This window comes from Pinus tabuliformis, chromosome 7 (assembly GCF_031772625.1).
Source record: "Pinus tabuliformis cultivar Carrire ecotype Pingquan chromosome 7, CPIR1, whole genome shotgun sequence".
Lineage (NCBI taxonomy): Eukaryota > Viridiplantae > Streptophyta > Pinopsida > Pinales > Pinaceae > Pinus > Pinus tabuliformis.
Genome location: NC_142293.1, coordinates 1,557,353,670 through 1,557,371,191, shown reverse-complemented (window position 1 = coordinate 1,557,371,191; position 17,522 = coordinate 1,557,353,670). Strand labels below are relative to the sequence as shown.

Sequence of the window (17,522 nt, the reverse complement as noted above, 5' to 3'; positions counted from 1 at the left end):
ATGTATTTTGGATAAATGTTATTATTCTCTTCCTAGATTTTATCTTTGTTGTCATACTCCATTCAACATTAGAATTGGATATATTTTGGGTAGTTGGGATAAATTTTATTATTCTCTTCGTAGCTTTTGTCTTTTTTGTCATACTCAATATTCTCCTAAAAGTCCTAAATTCCTTATTAAAAAAAAAAATCATTAATTATATATATATATATATATATATATATATATATATATATTAATTACTAGAAAAACTAAATATTATTTTTTAGTTTTAAGGGAATGAAAAATAGAAAATTAAAATATTAAAAATTATTTTTCCTTAACCTGAGTGGTAGGTGAGAAATTTAAATACAAAAAATGGAAATTAAATATTAAAATATTGAAGAAAATTATTAAGATAATTTAAATTGGGGAAACAAAATAAATTTATAGTATTTTTATTTTAAAAAAATCAATTAATACTACTACATTATTATTAATTTTGTATTTTGTATTTTAAACTTTATATAAAACTATGCATAGTAACAAGGGGCTTACCATATGAAAAATCAAATCTTTTTCTTTTAATTTAAAATTAAAATTAGATTATTATTAATAAATTATTTAGGAGATATAAAACTCAAGGTAGAAAATAATACTATAACAATTTATAGTTTATAATCCAAACACATTTCATCAATAGAAAATAACAAGATAGAAAAAAATACAACAAAAAGAATAGAGACTAGTGGAAGATGATTTTTGCTCGAGAGCAATATCTAGAGTTACCTCCTCCGTTGTTGATGTTTGCAATGGAGATTCTTAAATTTTAAATAGGATTTGTTACAATGTCATGGGCTAATACCATGGCTTATTAATACTAGATGCCCAAAAAAACCCATAACTCACTTGTTTATATGTCATTTTTTAATTAATCAATTTAATTAAAAGGAAAAAAAATAACACATAATTATTTTGGAGATAAATCTCAAGATTTGATTTGTGTATCTTGTTATCAATATTCTAGAGTATTCCTTGGAGGTTAAATCCTTCCACCTAACACAACCATATAAATTAAGTGGTTGGTAAATTCCCATAGACATTAATCTATAATAGGTAACAAAAAACTTATTACATGACACATTTGACATTGCTAAAATTAAAACATCATAAAACTAATTAAATTATAACTTTATTATTATACAACTTGAGTGGCCTAATGGTTAAGAGCATGTGTTTCCTAGTAAGAGGTCACAACCAGAGGGGGGTAGAGTATGTATGCCTTCGAAGACTTTAGCAGTTAAGGGAGGTGCATCCCTCGTCCCACAAACAAGGGACTCTCATACACCAATTTGGTCTCTAGACGTGACGTTAAAATCAAATATATTATTACTAACAATTACACTTGATGTTGCAAATGAAACACCGTAAGGAATCAATTCGAGAAGAATAACATGAACTTGAACACCTACTAATTATACACCTTAAATGCCCACTATGTTGCAAGAATGAAACCTTGAAGCACTTGTTTTAGTTTTGAAAATATGCTCATTTTAAGGTTATCCCCTCCGTGCTCTCATCTAATATTCCCTCAAATATTTCCGTATTGGGAGATTCTCTCCCCTGGGCCATATATTTTCACACAACACAACACTAGATTAGAATTAGTATCTTATATCTTTGGAACACAACAAACATATGTGTATTAAGTGATTTTTAGCATATTGTTGATGTACTTAACAAGAAGGGTCTCTCATTTGTGCAGATTTGAGTCTGCATATCCAAGCAAAAATGTGGAGGGGGGGATGGAAATAATCCACTTACATGAGTTAATGGACTACTAGATAATGCACAATAAAAAAAGTGCCACCTCAAGGATATTCTCTAGCACACTACACACTCTCAACCTTCAAGCAACAACATTAACATAAGGAAGTCAAGTTGTAAGAGAGTGTCAAGAGAAGCAAAGGAATTGACACGCAACAAGAACCCTAAAGTGGTCTCTCAGTGTGACAAATTTCCTACTATTCCTCTATCTGTCATGATGAACCCACACATGACAATTATGGATCGCTGATACTAAGCCCACAACTGAAGGTTTGGGGCCTCCTCCCAAGGATGAAGACTCTCCTCCTTGAATTAGTTTAATTCTTGTAACATCATGGTCTATCTACTGAGTTTGACCATCTGCATCAGTTGAGAATATATGACTCTTATTCATTGGGATTGTTATATTTCTACTTATTAACCTTGTGAAAACCCCACCGTGTTTCTAATCTAAGAGAAAGTGGAGTCACATCCAGTATAAGAAGTTCCCTTACATTAGCCTGCAAAATTCCACTTTGGATGGAAGCACCCATTGTTATAGCCTCATTTGGATTAACACATTTACTTGGCGTATTTCCAAAAATCTGAAAAACAATCTCTTGAACCCTTGGCACCCAGTACATTCCTCCCATAAGAATAACTTCATCCAATTCCAATGTCGTAATCCCTACTTTTTTTTTACAACTCTTGGAAGGGATTCTTGTTCTCTCGATTAAGTGATTTGCTAAGATTTCAAACTTCAAATGAGTTAATGTAACATTCAAATTCTTTATACTAGATGCATCTTCCATGATAAATGGTAGATAAATCTATCTAAGAAGAATATGACAACTCCACCTTCGGTTTCTCTGCAGCCTCTTGAAGCCTTTATAAGGCTAGCTTATCCTAGGATAAGTCATTTTTTGTCTTTTTGAACTCAACAACTAAATACTCAAGGAGAGCATTATCAAAATCCTCACCCGCCAAAAAAGTATCACCATTTGTGGCCTTGACCTGCAAAAAAAAGCTAACAAGGTTATAATAATTTGTGTGAAAAAGCAGAGAAGGAGAAGAAATAAATAATCAATGTAAAATAACCTAACATCTCAAGGGAAGGAACATGCCTCGAATACACCATTGAATATTTCAAGCATTGTTACATCGAAAGTACCCCCACTAACATTAAACACAACAACTAGGCCCTCCTTCTCATTCATGCCATAAGAAAGGGTTGTTAGAGTAGACTTATTGCTAATTATTTTTACATCCAATCTTGTAATTTTACCAACATATTTCGTTGCTTAGCACTAAGCATCACTAAAATAGAAAGGCATAGTAATGACTGCATTCTAGACAATATTTCCAAGGTAACCCTCGACAATTTTTTTCCTAGGTCAAGAAAAACTAGGTGTAGAGATGAATGTAGACTAATGCACAATGCAAAATTGAAGAGCTACGATGAAAAGAAATGGAAAAAATAGAGCACACATGTCTTCTATGTGATGAACAATCCTTTTCATAAAATAGTTATCTAGTTATTGGACTATTGTGCACTTATTGCCTTTGCATTGAAACTGTATGTTACACTATATGATGTCTGTGTTGATCCATACTATTGTACTTATGCTTTTCCATATGAATGTTTTGCTACCTCACTTTCCGATCACAGGCCACCCATGACCATACTTAGACTTTTCAATGTTCCTGTCTGCTACGTACATCAAAATTCCTATTCAAAATATTATTCGGTAAATAAATCCCAACATTTGTATATATGTGATGCTATAGAATAAGCTATCAAGATTAGCATGTATCTCACTAAATAGTACAAATGCCTTTGCCCAACAGGGAAAAAATAATTCAATCATGATTATTACTTTGTCTTAATGTTGATAATCTGTTACAATCATTCACATGATATGTACAAATGCCCATCCGATACAAAACAAAATCCTAATGTCTTATACCAGTACCAAAATAGATAGTAGCTTAACATTCACATGATACATGCAAATATTTGATTCCATACTCCATCTTAGTATCAATCATTATTTACGATCAAATATAGTTTGAACACTTTGTAAAGTTAAAAAACAAATCCATTGTTGTCCTACGAGTAGCTTACAGGTAGTTAGCACATTTTTGGGATGTACCTGTTGCATCCATTAGGAATAAAGATGAACCAAAAAGAGGAAGTTAGCAACTACATAATAACATATAATTAATTCTTTACTATGACCCAATTTAGATACATATAAAGATTTGTCGTGTCCAATTCTAGTCATCTATCCCTAAAACTTTGTTGAATGTTACAATGATCTTTGTCAGTCAATGACATGAACTAATTTCATTACAATATCATGGGTAGCATACCTCAGAACCAAAATCACATGTAGAACACATAAAGCATAACTAAAACATATGTTCTTGTGCATGTAAGGGAATGGCATAAAACCCATAGGCTCCCTAAAAATTTCCACTATAGTCTTCTTAAATTGAAGAGAAAAACCCCAACAAAGGAACCAAATTGAAAACTCAAAGCAAGATTTTTGAAGCTACCACCCATTGAAGAAGCAGATTATTACATCATTGCGCATTAGTTAGAAAGTTGATGAAATAATGTTTTATTCAGTGATTCAACAATGGCCCATTAAATTTCACATCCCTACTAGATTTCATCAACACAACAAGTCACCCATCATTGAATTGGATTCATATCAATTAAGTCATATCACAAAAACCTAGTTTTGATTCAATATCTTCATATTAGTCAAGTCATGTTAGTATGAACTAATTTTTATTGGATGGTTTAAATTGATAACAAATTTAACTAACCATTTGGAATTTACATAAAAGAGAATCTCCACAAAATCAATCAAACATACTAAACAATCTTCTTCATGGGACCTTATTATTGTGGATAGGGTGACAATAAAAAAAAATGAACCAGCTGATCAACATGCCTAAAACAAATACAATGAAGAATTCAAGCACTCTTTCAAGGTAGATCCACTCATTTGATAAAAAACATGGATAATACACAAGAAGTTCAAGTATAATCCACGTTTAACAAAGTGAAACTAAATAGTTAGTTTCCCAGAAAAATGGAAGTCCTAATTTGCATTAAGGTTACAATTCAATATAGGTAGTACTACCCATTTGGAGAATGTGTCAAACATTAGCCAGTACAATAAATATATCTTGCAATTACAGACATCACATATATATCAATTCATGTATCCTCTAAAATATACAAAGTTGACACCACATCAAAATTTCCTTCTCATTCCTCTTTGAATATAAGCATTCTACTCCATACGTTCAAAACAATACAAAATTATCCAATCCACTGGGTTGCGATAGCCTATAGCGCATGAAAAACATAAACACAAAGCTTCACTAGAGAAGCAGAATAAGTTGTCTGAATTTTATATCTAGGAAGTGGTACTATAAATAAATATGTCGAATAAGCTCCCAATGGTTCTATTAGTACATGTGACGATTAAGTTTAAATCGCATTTTGGATAACCCGCTAAAATTCCTCAGGCTGCCAAAATCATTTGTAAGTACACTATCACAACAAGCAACTGATTCAGATAATGAGTATTACAATCGGTCCAATGTTCTGGAAAAAGGATTGGCTTTTACAATCTTTGATATCCAAGAGGAAGGGATGAGATTGAGTTACTAAAAGCACGTTGCCAATTTTATTGGATGCTCATTCTTGAGGATAGTGACAAGATCCATAGCCTGAACCAAAACAAGCCATGATCTAACCAGTTAGACCCTCATTTTAATAGTTTATATTGAAAATTTTAGTGACCTGCACGCTGGTATCTTCATGGCAATTTTGGTTTAAAAATTTGAACTATACATTATGAGAGTGATTATAGTGCATAAATTGGAATATAGAAGAATACTTCCATGTCCAATTCCCAATATATCGAAATTTAATGTATGGAATCATATTAAATATGAGGCACAAAAACAAATAATGCATCATACTTTTCAAGTAGCCAAAAAAAAGGAAAAATTAAAGGAATACATTCCCTAGAAGATAAAATGAGTGGAATAATCCTTACTTGGATAAGTAAATGTGACCATACTAGTGCCTTTGAAATCACAATTCTAGTAGTTTCTACTGTGAATCTAATAGTAACTATTCATTGTATATGAAGCACGGACATGAACAATATTTGGATTATAGTAAGGTCCACCTTGACGAATTGAAGCACGATTTTCACTACCCATCCCACAAGAAAAATCAAAAGACTCTTGAAGAATAGACGAATCAGAACTTGGTTTGGCAACGCAATAAAAAACACTGCCAAGGCCTCCCCTTAAACCTTTTGGTGCTCTTGAGAATAAATAAATCATGTTAGGTGGTGGGTTTGCAGGAGGAAAATATGGTGGAGGAGGAGATGCACACCAACCACAACACAAATCTACATCATATAATTTTGAACCATCCGGGTTTAGCAGCCCAAAGTTCCTCTTAGTGGTTGGCCCTAGTTTATGGTTCTCATTAAAAAGTGCAAAAATAAAGTTATCTACGATTCTATAGGGCTCACTGGAGTTCCTTCATTGGAAGTAACATGTTTGACGACTCTAGTGTTGTAATTTCTAGCATTCTTAAGATTCAATCCTATATCATCTGGCTCTCCTTTGGAAGGCCAACCAGTCTCAGAGACAGTTATAGGGATAGTGTCATTTTGAACCAAAGCAACCATAACAGAGTAAATGGAATGAATTTGAGCATCTAGCATATTGTTATATGTAAACCCTTTTGGATTTGAAACCCCTAGAGACTACCCAAACATCACATAGTCCATTGAAACTTCTTTGGGCTTGTCTTTGTTTGCAAAATAAGGATATGAATTCAACATGAATAGAACACCTGTATCATCCAAGAATTGGAGGGGAGGATTCAAAATTGGTAGCAAACTAGTAGAAAATGTGGAGGCCGAAGGAGGAAAGGAACTTTAAAGGATAGCCATATGGTGTGGAGTAGATACCTTAATATTGTCATCCAAGCCTAAAGAAACCAAACTAGAATGAATGTTTTGTATTGCAAGCACTAGTTCAGAGTCTAATGACCCATAACTATTTGTAAGGACCTCATTCCCTACGATTATCATAAATATTAAGGTTGAAGGGTAGTAAGGAGAAATCCTCTAAGCCACCCAAGCTTGGCTTGTAGTTGGACTTTCACTTATCCTATGGACTTTCTCATTCTCAAGACCCATAACGACCGCAATGCCTGTGTTGGAAAATGCTTACAGTATAGAGGAATATGACTTGTATATCTTGACTCTATTGACAATGATGTTTCCAATCATCTTAGCTACTTGCTTAGGTGATGGAAATTTATTCCTTTTTGTTCCATAGTTTACACCAATTCCAGGGTTTGGTTGTGATGATTCCTCCGACTCATTTTCCCCTGCAATGTGAAATACCAAAAAACATACAACCATAACCCACATTAACCCAATTTTTGGCCTTAATGGATGCAGGAACCCTTTAAATTTCAAAAACCCACATTAAGACAACATGCAGCCACTGATGCTTCAAAACACAGAGTCTGTATATATAATCAATGGATAATGAAGTTCTTAGATCGATTTATTACCTGTTGAAATCAAAAGAATCGAAATATAGGCAACAACTAGTACAATTTTATATGAATGCAGTCTTTGACAATCCATCTTGAACAAAGATACAATCCTGATACCTTCAATGTACCTTTAGACTACTACCCTTATTGGCTTAGAATGATCAATTTTTGAATTATTTGTGCATTACACCCATACCAACTTATTTTTCTGAAATTTTCTTTTAAAACCGAGACTAAGATATTGTCTAATCCACCCACAGGGATGAGTAAAGTCCCATACACCTTCTTCTATAACAAGCCTCTGGTTTGAATTAATCAAGTGTATACTATCTAATAACATGAACCCTAATAAGTCTCTACAAAGATGGTACAACACCATACACACCACATCGCTATCTACCATCAAAGCATGTAACAGTAGAACCTAGCCATTATAGATAATAAATTAAAACATATTGATATTAAGCATGGTTTATTTATCAACTCATGAGAGAGGGAGGCAGGTAAAATAATTTTGTTTTGGGGGAATTTCAAGCTTAGCTTTGATAGTGGTCGGGGAGAGAGTGGTTATTTATGTCATTAGATTTTATAACTAACATTAACACTATTAAAAAAAATATTTTGTAAACTAAATTTCTATCACCCACTTAATCACTTGCACAACTATATAAATTAAATGGTTGGTAAATATGATAAGAATCAATCCATAGTAAGCATCAAAATACTTATCTCACTTTACCATAGAAATTCCTAATTTCTCAATAAACTTGTTACAATACCATGACCTAATACCATGAGTTATCAATACCACATGCCAAAAAAACTATAACACTTATATATATAATTTTTTTTTAATTTATCAATTTAATTAAAATGACAAATAAAATAATTACCTTAGACATAAATCTCAATTTTTGACTTATATCACTTTAAATATTCTAAAAAATTTAACTTATATATTATTACAAATATTCTAGAACCTTTAATAAAAATTATATCCCTACTTAATAAATATTAATATTTAAATTGAAATTTTAAAATCTCTATCATAAAATAAAACACAATCCTCTCAATAAAATTATTATTAATTAAATTACAATTTTAAAAACCCCTTTCCAAAATAATAAAGATACGAGACCACGTTGTACTGGTCACATCACCTGATAAAAGGCTTCAATTTATACATATCTCACCAAACGCTCGCTTCGTCGTCTTCCCCATCTCGAAACAAGTCTGCACCGCACTGCATCCTGCTCTGCTGATCTTCGATTGCGTGCTTGCGTCATAGTTTCTCATTGATTCTCGATACCTTTGTTTTCATGGCTGCTCTGAATATGAAGGTCACCAGAAAGCCGACTGTCGTCGTCGCTCCTTCCCTGCCTACTCCCTGCCTACTCCGAAAGGGTTGCTATACCTTTCCAATCTAGATGATCAACTGTCTTTCAGATTTCATATTCCCGTCATCCAATTCTATCGCTTCAATCCGTCGAAAAAAAGTGAGGATACTGCCAAAGTTATCAGAGAAGCGCTGGTGAAGGTTTTGGTATTTTACTATCCTTTTGCCGGAAGATTGAGAGAAGCGCCCTTCGATAAGCTTCTCGTGAACTGCACCAGCGAAGGCGTGTTGTTTGTAGAAGCTGATGCCGATGTTTCCATGGAGGAATTCAGAGACCTGCACCCGCCCTCCCCTACTTGGCTGATCTGCTGCATGATGTGCCGGGCTCAAAAACTATTACCAATTCTCCCCTCCTTCTCATTCAGGCTAATTCACTCATGCTTTGATGAACTCAATTCATATTCCAGTCGAAATTATGTAACGCGGTTGAGATGCGGAGGGTTCATATTGGCCCTTCGTTTGAATCACACCATGAGCGACGCGCTTGGCCTCGTTCAGTTCTTGAAATCTCTCGGCGAAATGGCGAGGGAAGCTGCGAGGCTTTCGGTTCATCCAGTCTGGGAAAGAGAAATCCTCTGACCCCGGACGAATCCCACAATTAAATTCCCCCACTACAAATATGATCAAATCGAAGACAAAGACGGGCGGATGGCGAACATGAAGGAGATGAGGCAGAGTTCATTCTTTTTCGGGCCGAAGGATATCGAGTCGCTAAAGATACAAGCAGTAGGGCAAGGCAAGTGCCTGACCTGTGAAGTTATATCGGCGTGTTTATGACATTCGAGAACGAGGGCTCTCCAACTGCCCGCTGAGCAGGAAGTTCGGTTGATATTCACCCTGGATGGCCGAGCGAGATTCGACCTGCCGATTCTCGAAAACTTCTACCACAATGCCATCATTTTGTCATGCGCAAAGACGACCCGCATGAGAGTTGGCAACCAAACCGTTGTCCTTCGTTGTGAAGTTGATCTGCCAAGCGAAAATGAGTGTGAATGGCAAGTAAATGCGATCGGTGATAGATTTGATGGAGTTGAGAGGGCACCCTCTCTTCACAGTGGTGGGCACCTGCGCGGTCTCGAACTGTACTAAGATCGGGTTTGGAGATGTGGATTTGGGGTGGGGAAGAGCAACCTACAGCGGGCTAGCACAAGGTTGAGTGGGACCAGCATCAGTGCTGGGCTTAACAAGCTTCCTTGTCCCTTATCATAACAAAAGTGGGGTGGAAGGTATAATGGTTCCCGTATGTTTGTCGCCCGCTGCCATGCAAATATTTCAAGCAGAAATCAATGAAGGTATCGCGAATGCAGCTCCATATCTACGATCCAATATTAAATAGAAATCTCTAAGCTTAATTATATTAAGTTGTTGTTAATTGAATAAAATCTAGTATTAAGTTGCTCTTACGTGAATAAAATGAGGTGGGTGCCTCGCGCAGGAGTGTCCTTGTATTTCGGTGAAGTAAATTGGGCACATTGCAACTTGTATTTCGATGAAGTAAATTGGGTACCTTGCAACTTATTGAGTTGTGTACAAGTTGCCTAATGGCTTTTAATGCTTTAGCATTGCTCTAGATGGTTCGTCCGAGTTTGTTGGGTTATCTAATTCACGTGAAAAAATGCCGTAGTCTTTAACGCGACTTTTTGAAAGCTTTTCCGGCGATTTTTTCCGGTGAAAATCCGGCAGTAATTTATTGAAATCCAAGTTTGATAACTAGTTTCTGCACAATGAAAGCGTCCCAGGGGTTTTTCAGGGTGCTGAATCCGAATATGCAGTTAAAAAACCATTTTAACTACAACAAATCATGATTTCATCTCAATTTCTTCCGCCGGATTCCGTCACCGGAATCTCAAAAAGTCGCATTATAGACAACTCCTGAAAAAATTACATGGAGAAGACTGTTCAAACATCCAGAAAATTATGTACAAAAACTCTTTTAAAAATAAATAACCCGGCGTATGTATCCTTGATTCCTAACCGTATGTTGTCGAAGCACTCTGCATTCATTCATGTAACTCATTGACATTAATTGAACAAATTAAACAATCATTTAACTAGGAGAGCTATCATTTCACTGTTTTTTTATAAAACAGAATTTCTAGAAACCTATTTTGAAATAAGCCACATTTATTAACACAATAATTGAAATTTTATTATTTACACTGGTTGAAGGATGTTTATTTATATTATGTACCAATGTATATATTCAATGAGTCATAAGTATATCTAGTTTTCATATTTCATATATTTTATTGGTCGATCGAGAAAAATGATCTATACATATCCTTCCATATTCAAAAGGAGTACTATCTACGTTGTCACAATTGAAATAGTGGCATTCTATCTAAATAGTATGTGACAAAATGAAAAAAACATAACCATATATACTAGCATGGATCAAATATGAAAAGTCAATAACCACAAACTATGGGAGGAGAAAAGAGCCCTCCGCCCATATTGTCTCTCCCTCCAAAGATATATAATGTATGATACCATAATAATCAGCAATCCCAAGCTTTGACCGTGAGTTTGCAACCTGATTCTTCTCCTGGAATATGTGCCGGAAAGTGATCATTGTGAAGGTATCTCGGAGAAATTTGATCTGGGCAATACAAGCAGAAAGATGTATGGGGGAGAAATCCAGGTTTGACAATAGACCATTGATGAGGACTTGTGAGTCCCCATATACAAATAAAGTATCGATACACAGTTGCCTGGAGATCCACAAGAGGCCCCAGAGAGCCAATGTTTCCGCCCTCATGTTGGTACCCGATCCACCATTCCAATGAAACCTGTAATGGCATACTTGATCCACCCGAAGCCAAACACCGTAGCCACATTTGGAATTCTAGGCGACACCATCAAAGAAACCCACCGGAAAATGTATTGCATTTGGAGCAAATATGTGAGATTGATCCTTTATTATGCGAATGGGAACTCTGACATCAAGCAAACTAAGAAGGACTTTGTGGATAATGAAACGTGTGTTAGCTGGAATCCCTTAAGAAATAAGTCGATTTCTAGCACACCATATTTCCCAAGTGGTGAGAAAAGGAACAACCTTTACCTTTATGCAGCGCTGCAACCACCATAAAAAACAATCGACAATGTTTCCAAAGTTCCTATAAGGAAGGTTTAGAGAAGTACATATGCCATTGCAGACACAGGATGCAATCAAACATTCTAAGAAAAATGAAAGTTATTTTCAATAGATGTCCTACACAAGGGGCATCTCCCTAGTCCCATCAATCCCTGCTTACATTGGAAAACACAGGGGGAATCTCCCCGGTCCCATCAATCCCCACTTACATAAATTCTCCCATGTAAGGTTCTTATTTATCCATGTCATCCAGTTAAAAAGTATGATTTTCATAGGGATGTCGATTTTATAGACTAGAGAAAACTAGCAAGGTTGGTGTAGATTATTGTGAGAGTGAATCAGGTACCTGTATTTTTCTGCCACCTCGACCAAATTTGAGCGTAGCTTTCTCGCCCAGGTGAGAGAGTCCCTAACATCGGATCTGAAAAGTCCCGCGAGCCTTAGATTTAGGATATATTCCTCCCACTCAGCAATATAAATGCCAGTTAGTCCCAACATATCCACAAGTTTCCAGATTGGATCTGTTCCACTCAGCTATGACCCGTTCCAACATGAAGATGCCTCTTAGGTGAAGGCGTTGAATGAAATCTCCTGCCATATTCTGAGTAGCCTCCACTTCCTTGATGCTATCCATCTCGATCAGAATACGGTTCCCTATTCCGAAAATCCAACAAACTCTCTGCAAAAACATATCTCTCACCTTTTGGAAACATCTCCATATATAGGGACCCATGTTGCTTCCAATTAGTCCCAATCTTCTATCCTCATGTTCTGTAAGTACTTTGTTGCAACAATTTCTCTCCATATACCTTCCTTGAAGAACCCACACCACATTGATTTAATGGTGAGAGCCCACCCGAATAACTTGATGTCTAAGATGCCCCAACCACCAAGATCCTTAGGAATAGTTATATTATCCCATTTGGTTAGGCGGTATTTGTCGATGTCCTCCCTTCCATACCAAAGAAATTGTGCCATAATTTGTTTGATCTTATTGATGACAGTTGCAGGAAGAATATACAAGTGTGCCCAATGTACATCGAGTTGTTATAGTACAACTTGATCCAATATGTATCTGCCCCCCAGAGACAAACTTGTATGCGCCCAACCACTAATCTACCTCTTGTATTTCTCTATTATCCACAACCAATATGATACTTTATACTTGTTTTTCTTGATACATAATGGTTGTGTTTGGAAGTTGAACATGCTCCCAATCTCATTAATCTCCCCGGGGTTTCCTGTTGAATATAATATAAACAATTTTCCTTCATTTTCCTTTATACTAGAGGCATCCCTAAATCACTACAGAATGTTACAAAAAAACCTCCATTGTGGGCATGAAATCATTCCAAAAGCTAGTATGTCGTCCACAAAGAAATTATGGGAGACCTTAATACCTATCGCCCGTCTTATGCCATTAAAAATACCCCCTGAAATCACCATCTTTATCTTAAGGCTAAGGCAGTCCATCATCAATATGAATAATAAAGTTGAAAGCAAATAACCCTGCCAAAGTCCCCTGCCATCAGTGAAGAAATTAGAGGGGTAGCCATGGATCAGTACCGCGAAATGTGTCGATGAGATACAAGCCATGATCCATTCTACTATAGTAGAAGATATGCCAATCTTAGTAAGAATAAGGCGAAGGAAGGCCCAGTCAACACAATCATACACTTTCCAAAGATCCACTTATATCAAAATTGGCTTCATCTTTCTGGTATGAATCAAATGGATTACCTCCTGTGAGTGGTGGAAACATCATGTATCAATCTGTTATGGAGGAAACCCGATTGTTCCCTTGAAATGTGGATTGAGAGGGTTCCTTTGATGCATTCCACAATTATTTTGGAGATGAGTTCGTAAGTAATGTTGCATAGAGAAATGGGCTTGTAGTCAAGAAATGTAGAAGTGGTGTATGCTTTAGGAATTGGTGCAAGGAAAGTGGAGTTTATAGGTCCAATACACACCCGAGAGACCATGATTCTTCTACCATGTTTAACAAGCCCCCCTGACCAAATCAATGAAATGAAGGAAGAATTCGACTGTCCACCCATCCGAACCTGAACTCTTATCCTTCACAAAAGTTTTCAATACCTTTAGAATTTCATCTAATGTGATTGGTCTGTATATTTCCTCGTTCAACTCCTCATTGAACATATGTGGGTAACCATTCGAACCCCAAATCTGATCCTTAGTATAATTTCTAGGCCGCTTTTGAAAGAAAGTCTCGAAGTGGTGTACAACTTCACATTGAATCTCTTCGGTAGTATATGCTACATACCCATCTAGTCTCTGAATTTTCCAAATGGTATTCTGATTTTTTCTCAGATTTGCATATCTATGAAAATACTTAGTGTCTTTGTCGCCTTCCTACAACCAAAGGGCTCTGCTCTTAAGCCGCCAGGTCGCTTCTTGTATGTGAATGACTTGTCGCTTCTTGCACTCCAGTGTTTTGAGTGCGTCTCAAATGTTTCCAAATGAATTACCCCTCTCCACCAAATTGTAAAGTTTCTCAATTTCCACCGTTATATCCTTCAGCTCCCGAGACATTATCTTTTTCTTCTCTCTTTCCCATATCCTAACACGAATTTTTAATGCGTGTAGTAAACTAGACAGGAACAACATCGGGGATTTCCCAACCTTTCGGGTGTGTGCCCTCCAAAAATTGCAGACCAATGAAATGAAGTCCACGTTCTCAAGCCAGATTATATTGAATTTGAATGGAATGCCCAAACGAGGGTGCTCTAGTCTCCACTGTAATACAATATGCATGTGGTCAAAGATTAGAGATTTTTCTACCCATGATCGCATACATCCCAGACTCTTCAACGAGTTTTCATGTACTAAGAACTGATCCAACCTTTTACCAATGTGATCGACACCAGCACGACCATTGTGCTAGGTAGGAGTTAGAGTGAGGGGTCTGATATGCAGTAAATAATTAGACTCAAAGAGTTGACAAAGATGGTCAGCTAAGGAATCTGCCCTACATCTGACGTACCAACATTCATCTCCAAATAAAACTACATTGAAATCACCTACCATAATTAAAGACCCAATTTTAAATATATCACACTTACAATCATCCATGCACTTGCAAAATGTATATTTTCCATTAAGGAAATGTAGTCTTGATGGATGACCCCGAATATAACAAGTCAAAGAATGACACTCATTGAAGGACTTTAATCTAAAGAAATAATACAATTGAAAGAAATAACACACTAATCTAGCGGTCATCGCGAAATATTAGTATTTCTTTAAATGTTTTGAAATTCGCGACTTGATTTGAGTGGCAGTGTATGTAGAGAGTTTGTGATGTGAATGAAAACGTACAACCCATAATCATAAATCCGACAGCTTTAATTTTTTTTTGCTTAAAAATTAGTTATTAAGTTGTATGGTTCTTAAATTTGATTTTGATGTTTTGGACCCAAATTTTTTTGAAACTTATTTAAAGCTTTAAATAATTATGTTTTAATCAAAAATTTGTCAGCGAAGTTTATAATACACTAAAAGCTTTGTAATTGAAAAATAATTTTAATAGAAATTTGTATGAGAAAGTTAACTTATATTATTGACCAACTGATACTAAATAGATGTTAGGTCAATTCTCATTACTCACAATGTGAAGCTAGTCACACCTTGACCACCATGATACTAAGTAGATGCCATGCTAACTAACATCACAGAGAATGTGGAGTTACTCACATGTGGAATTTCAAAAAGATATTAAAGATTCCAAAACCTTAACATTAATTAGGGATTGAGACATGTAAAAACTCTAAGCTTAACCTTAAATTATTATCATATCATGATAAAAATTGAATTAAATTGGGTTAAACACTAGGTTTATAGGAAACAACTTTGAAGGATAAGAAAGAAGTAGAAGATCATCTTAATGTAACAACCATTTAAAACATACATTGTCCATAGAAACTCCATAGTGAGTGCATTTTCTTTATATTTGCACTTATATATATGTGAAAAGGGTAGAGCATATGCCTCTCCTCGAACCTGGGTTTTTTATATTGGATTTTTTCCAAAGTACATATTATGTTCGTATTCTTTATATGTATGATAAGTTATGCAACATTAAATATGTGAATGCAATAAACACAACATATATATATATCTATATATATATATATATATATATATATATATATATATATATATATATATATATATATATTCGAAGTAGGTTGAGCCTAGGCCAAAGTTATCCCCAGTGTTGGATGGAAGAACAATCTCTCAACTACTAGTGGGATGTTATGATGCTATGGGTAGATTGTTCTTCCATTCAATATTGGAATTGAATGTATTTTGGGTAGTTGGGATAAATGTTATTATACTCTTTCTAGTTTTTATCTTTGTTATCATACTCCATTCAACATTAGAATTGGAAGTATTTTGGATAGTTGGGATAAATATTATTATTCTTTTCTTAGGTTTTGTCTTTTTTTGTCACACTCAATATTCTCATGGAAACCCTAAATTCCTCATATAAAATATAAAAATAAAAATAATATTAATATATATATATACAAATATATATTATTTTTAATTCTCTGGAAGACTTAAATTCCGTATATAAAATATAAAAAATTATATATATATATATATATATATATATATAAAACTAGAAAAACTAAATATTATTTTTTAATTTTAAAGGAATGAAAAATAGCAAATTAAAATATTAAAAATTCTTTTTCCTTAACATTAATGGTAGGTGAGAAATTTAAATATAACTAATGGAAACGAAATATAAAAATATTGAATAAAATAATTAAGATAATTTAAATTAGGGAAACAAAATAAATTTATAATATTTTTATCAAAAAAATCAATTAATACTACTGCATTATTGTTAATTTTATTTTATATTTTGTATTTTGAACGGTATATAAAATATAAATAGTAACAAGGGGCTTAACGTATGAGAAGTCAAAATCTTTTTCTTTTAATTCCAAATTAAAATTAGATTATTAGTAATAAATTATTTTTTTCTTTTAATCCAAATTAAAATTAGATTATTATTAATAAATTATTTAGGAGAGGTAAAACTCATTAGTAACAAATAATATTATAATAATTTATAATTTATAATTCAAACACACTTCCTCAACAGAATATAATAAGATAAAAGAAATACAACTAACGAAAACAATAAAGACTAGTGGAAGAGGATTTTTTGTCGAGAACAATATCTAGAGTTACCTCCTTTGTTGTTGATGTTTGCAATGGAGATTCTTAACCTGTAAATAGGATTTGTTACAATATTATGGGATAATACCATGGCTTATTAGTACCACATGCCCAAAAAAATCATAACTCACTTGTTTATATGCGCTTTTTTAATTAATCAATTTAATTAAAAGGGAGAAAAATAACACAAAACTATTTTGGAGATAAATCTTAAGATTTGATTTGTGTATATTGTTATAAATATTCTAGAATATTCCTTGGAGGTTAAATCCTTCCACCTAATGCAACCATATAAATTAAGTGGTTGGTAGATTCTCATAGACATTAATCCATAATAGGTGACAAAAAACTTATTACATGACACATCTCATAAACTAATTAAATTATAACTTTATTATTATACAAATTGATTGGCC

The 17,522-nt window shown here is 34.4% G+C and overlaps 2 pseudogenes; one reads left to right on the top strand and one right to left on the bottom strand.

Moving 5' to 3' along the window:
• Positions 1-5,503: 5,503 nt before the first annotated feature.
• Positions 5,504-8,695, bottom strand: LOC149253915 (glucan endo-1,3-beta-glucosidase 14 pseudogene; annotated as a pseudogene).
• Positions 8,696-8,718: 23 nt separating this feature from the next.
• LOC149253914 (benzyl alcohol O-benzoyltransferase pseudogene) lies at positions 8,719-9,374 on the top strand (annotated as a pseudogene).
• Positions 9,375-17,522: the final 8,148 nt, after the last annotated feature.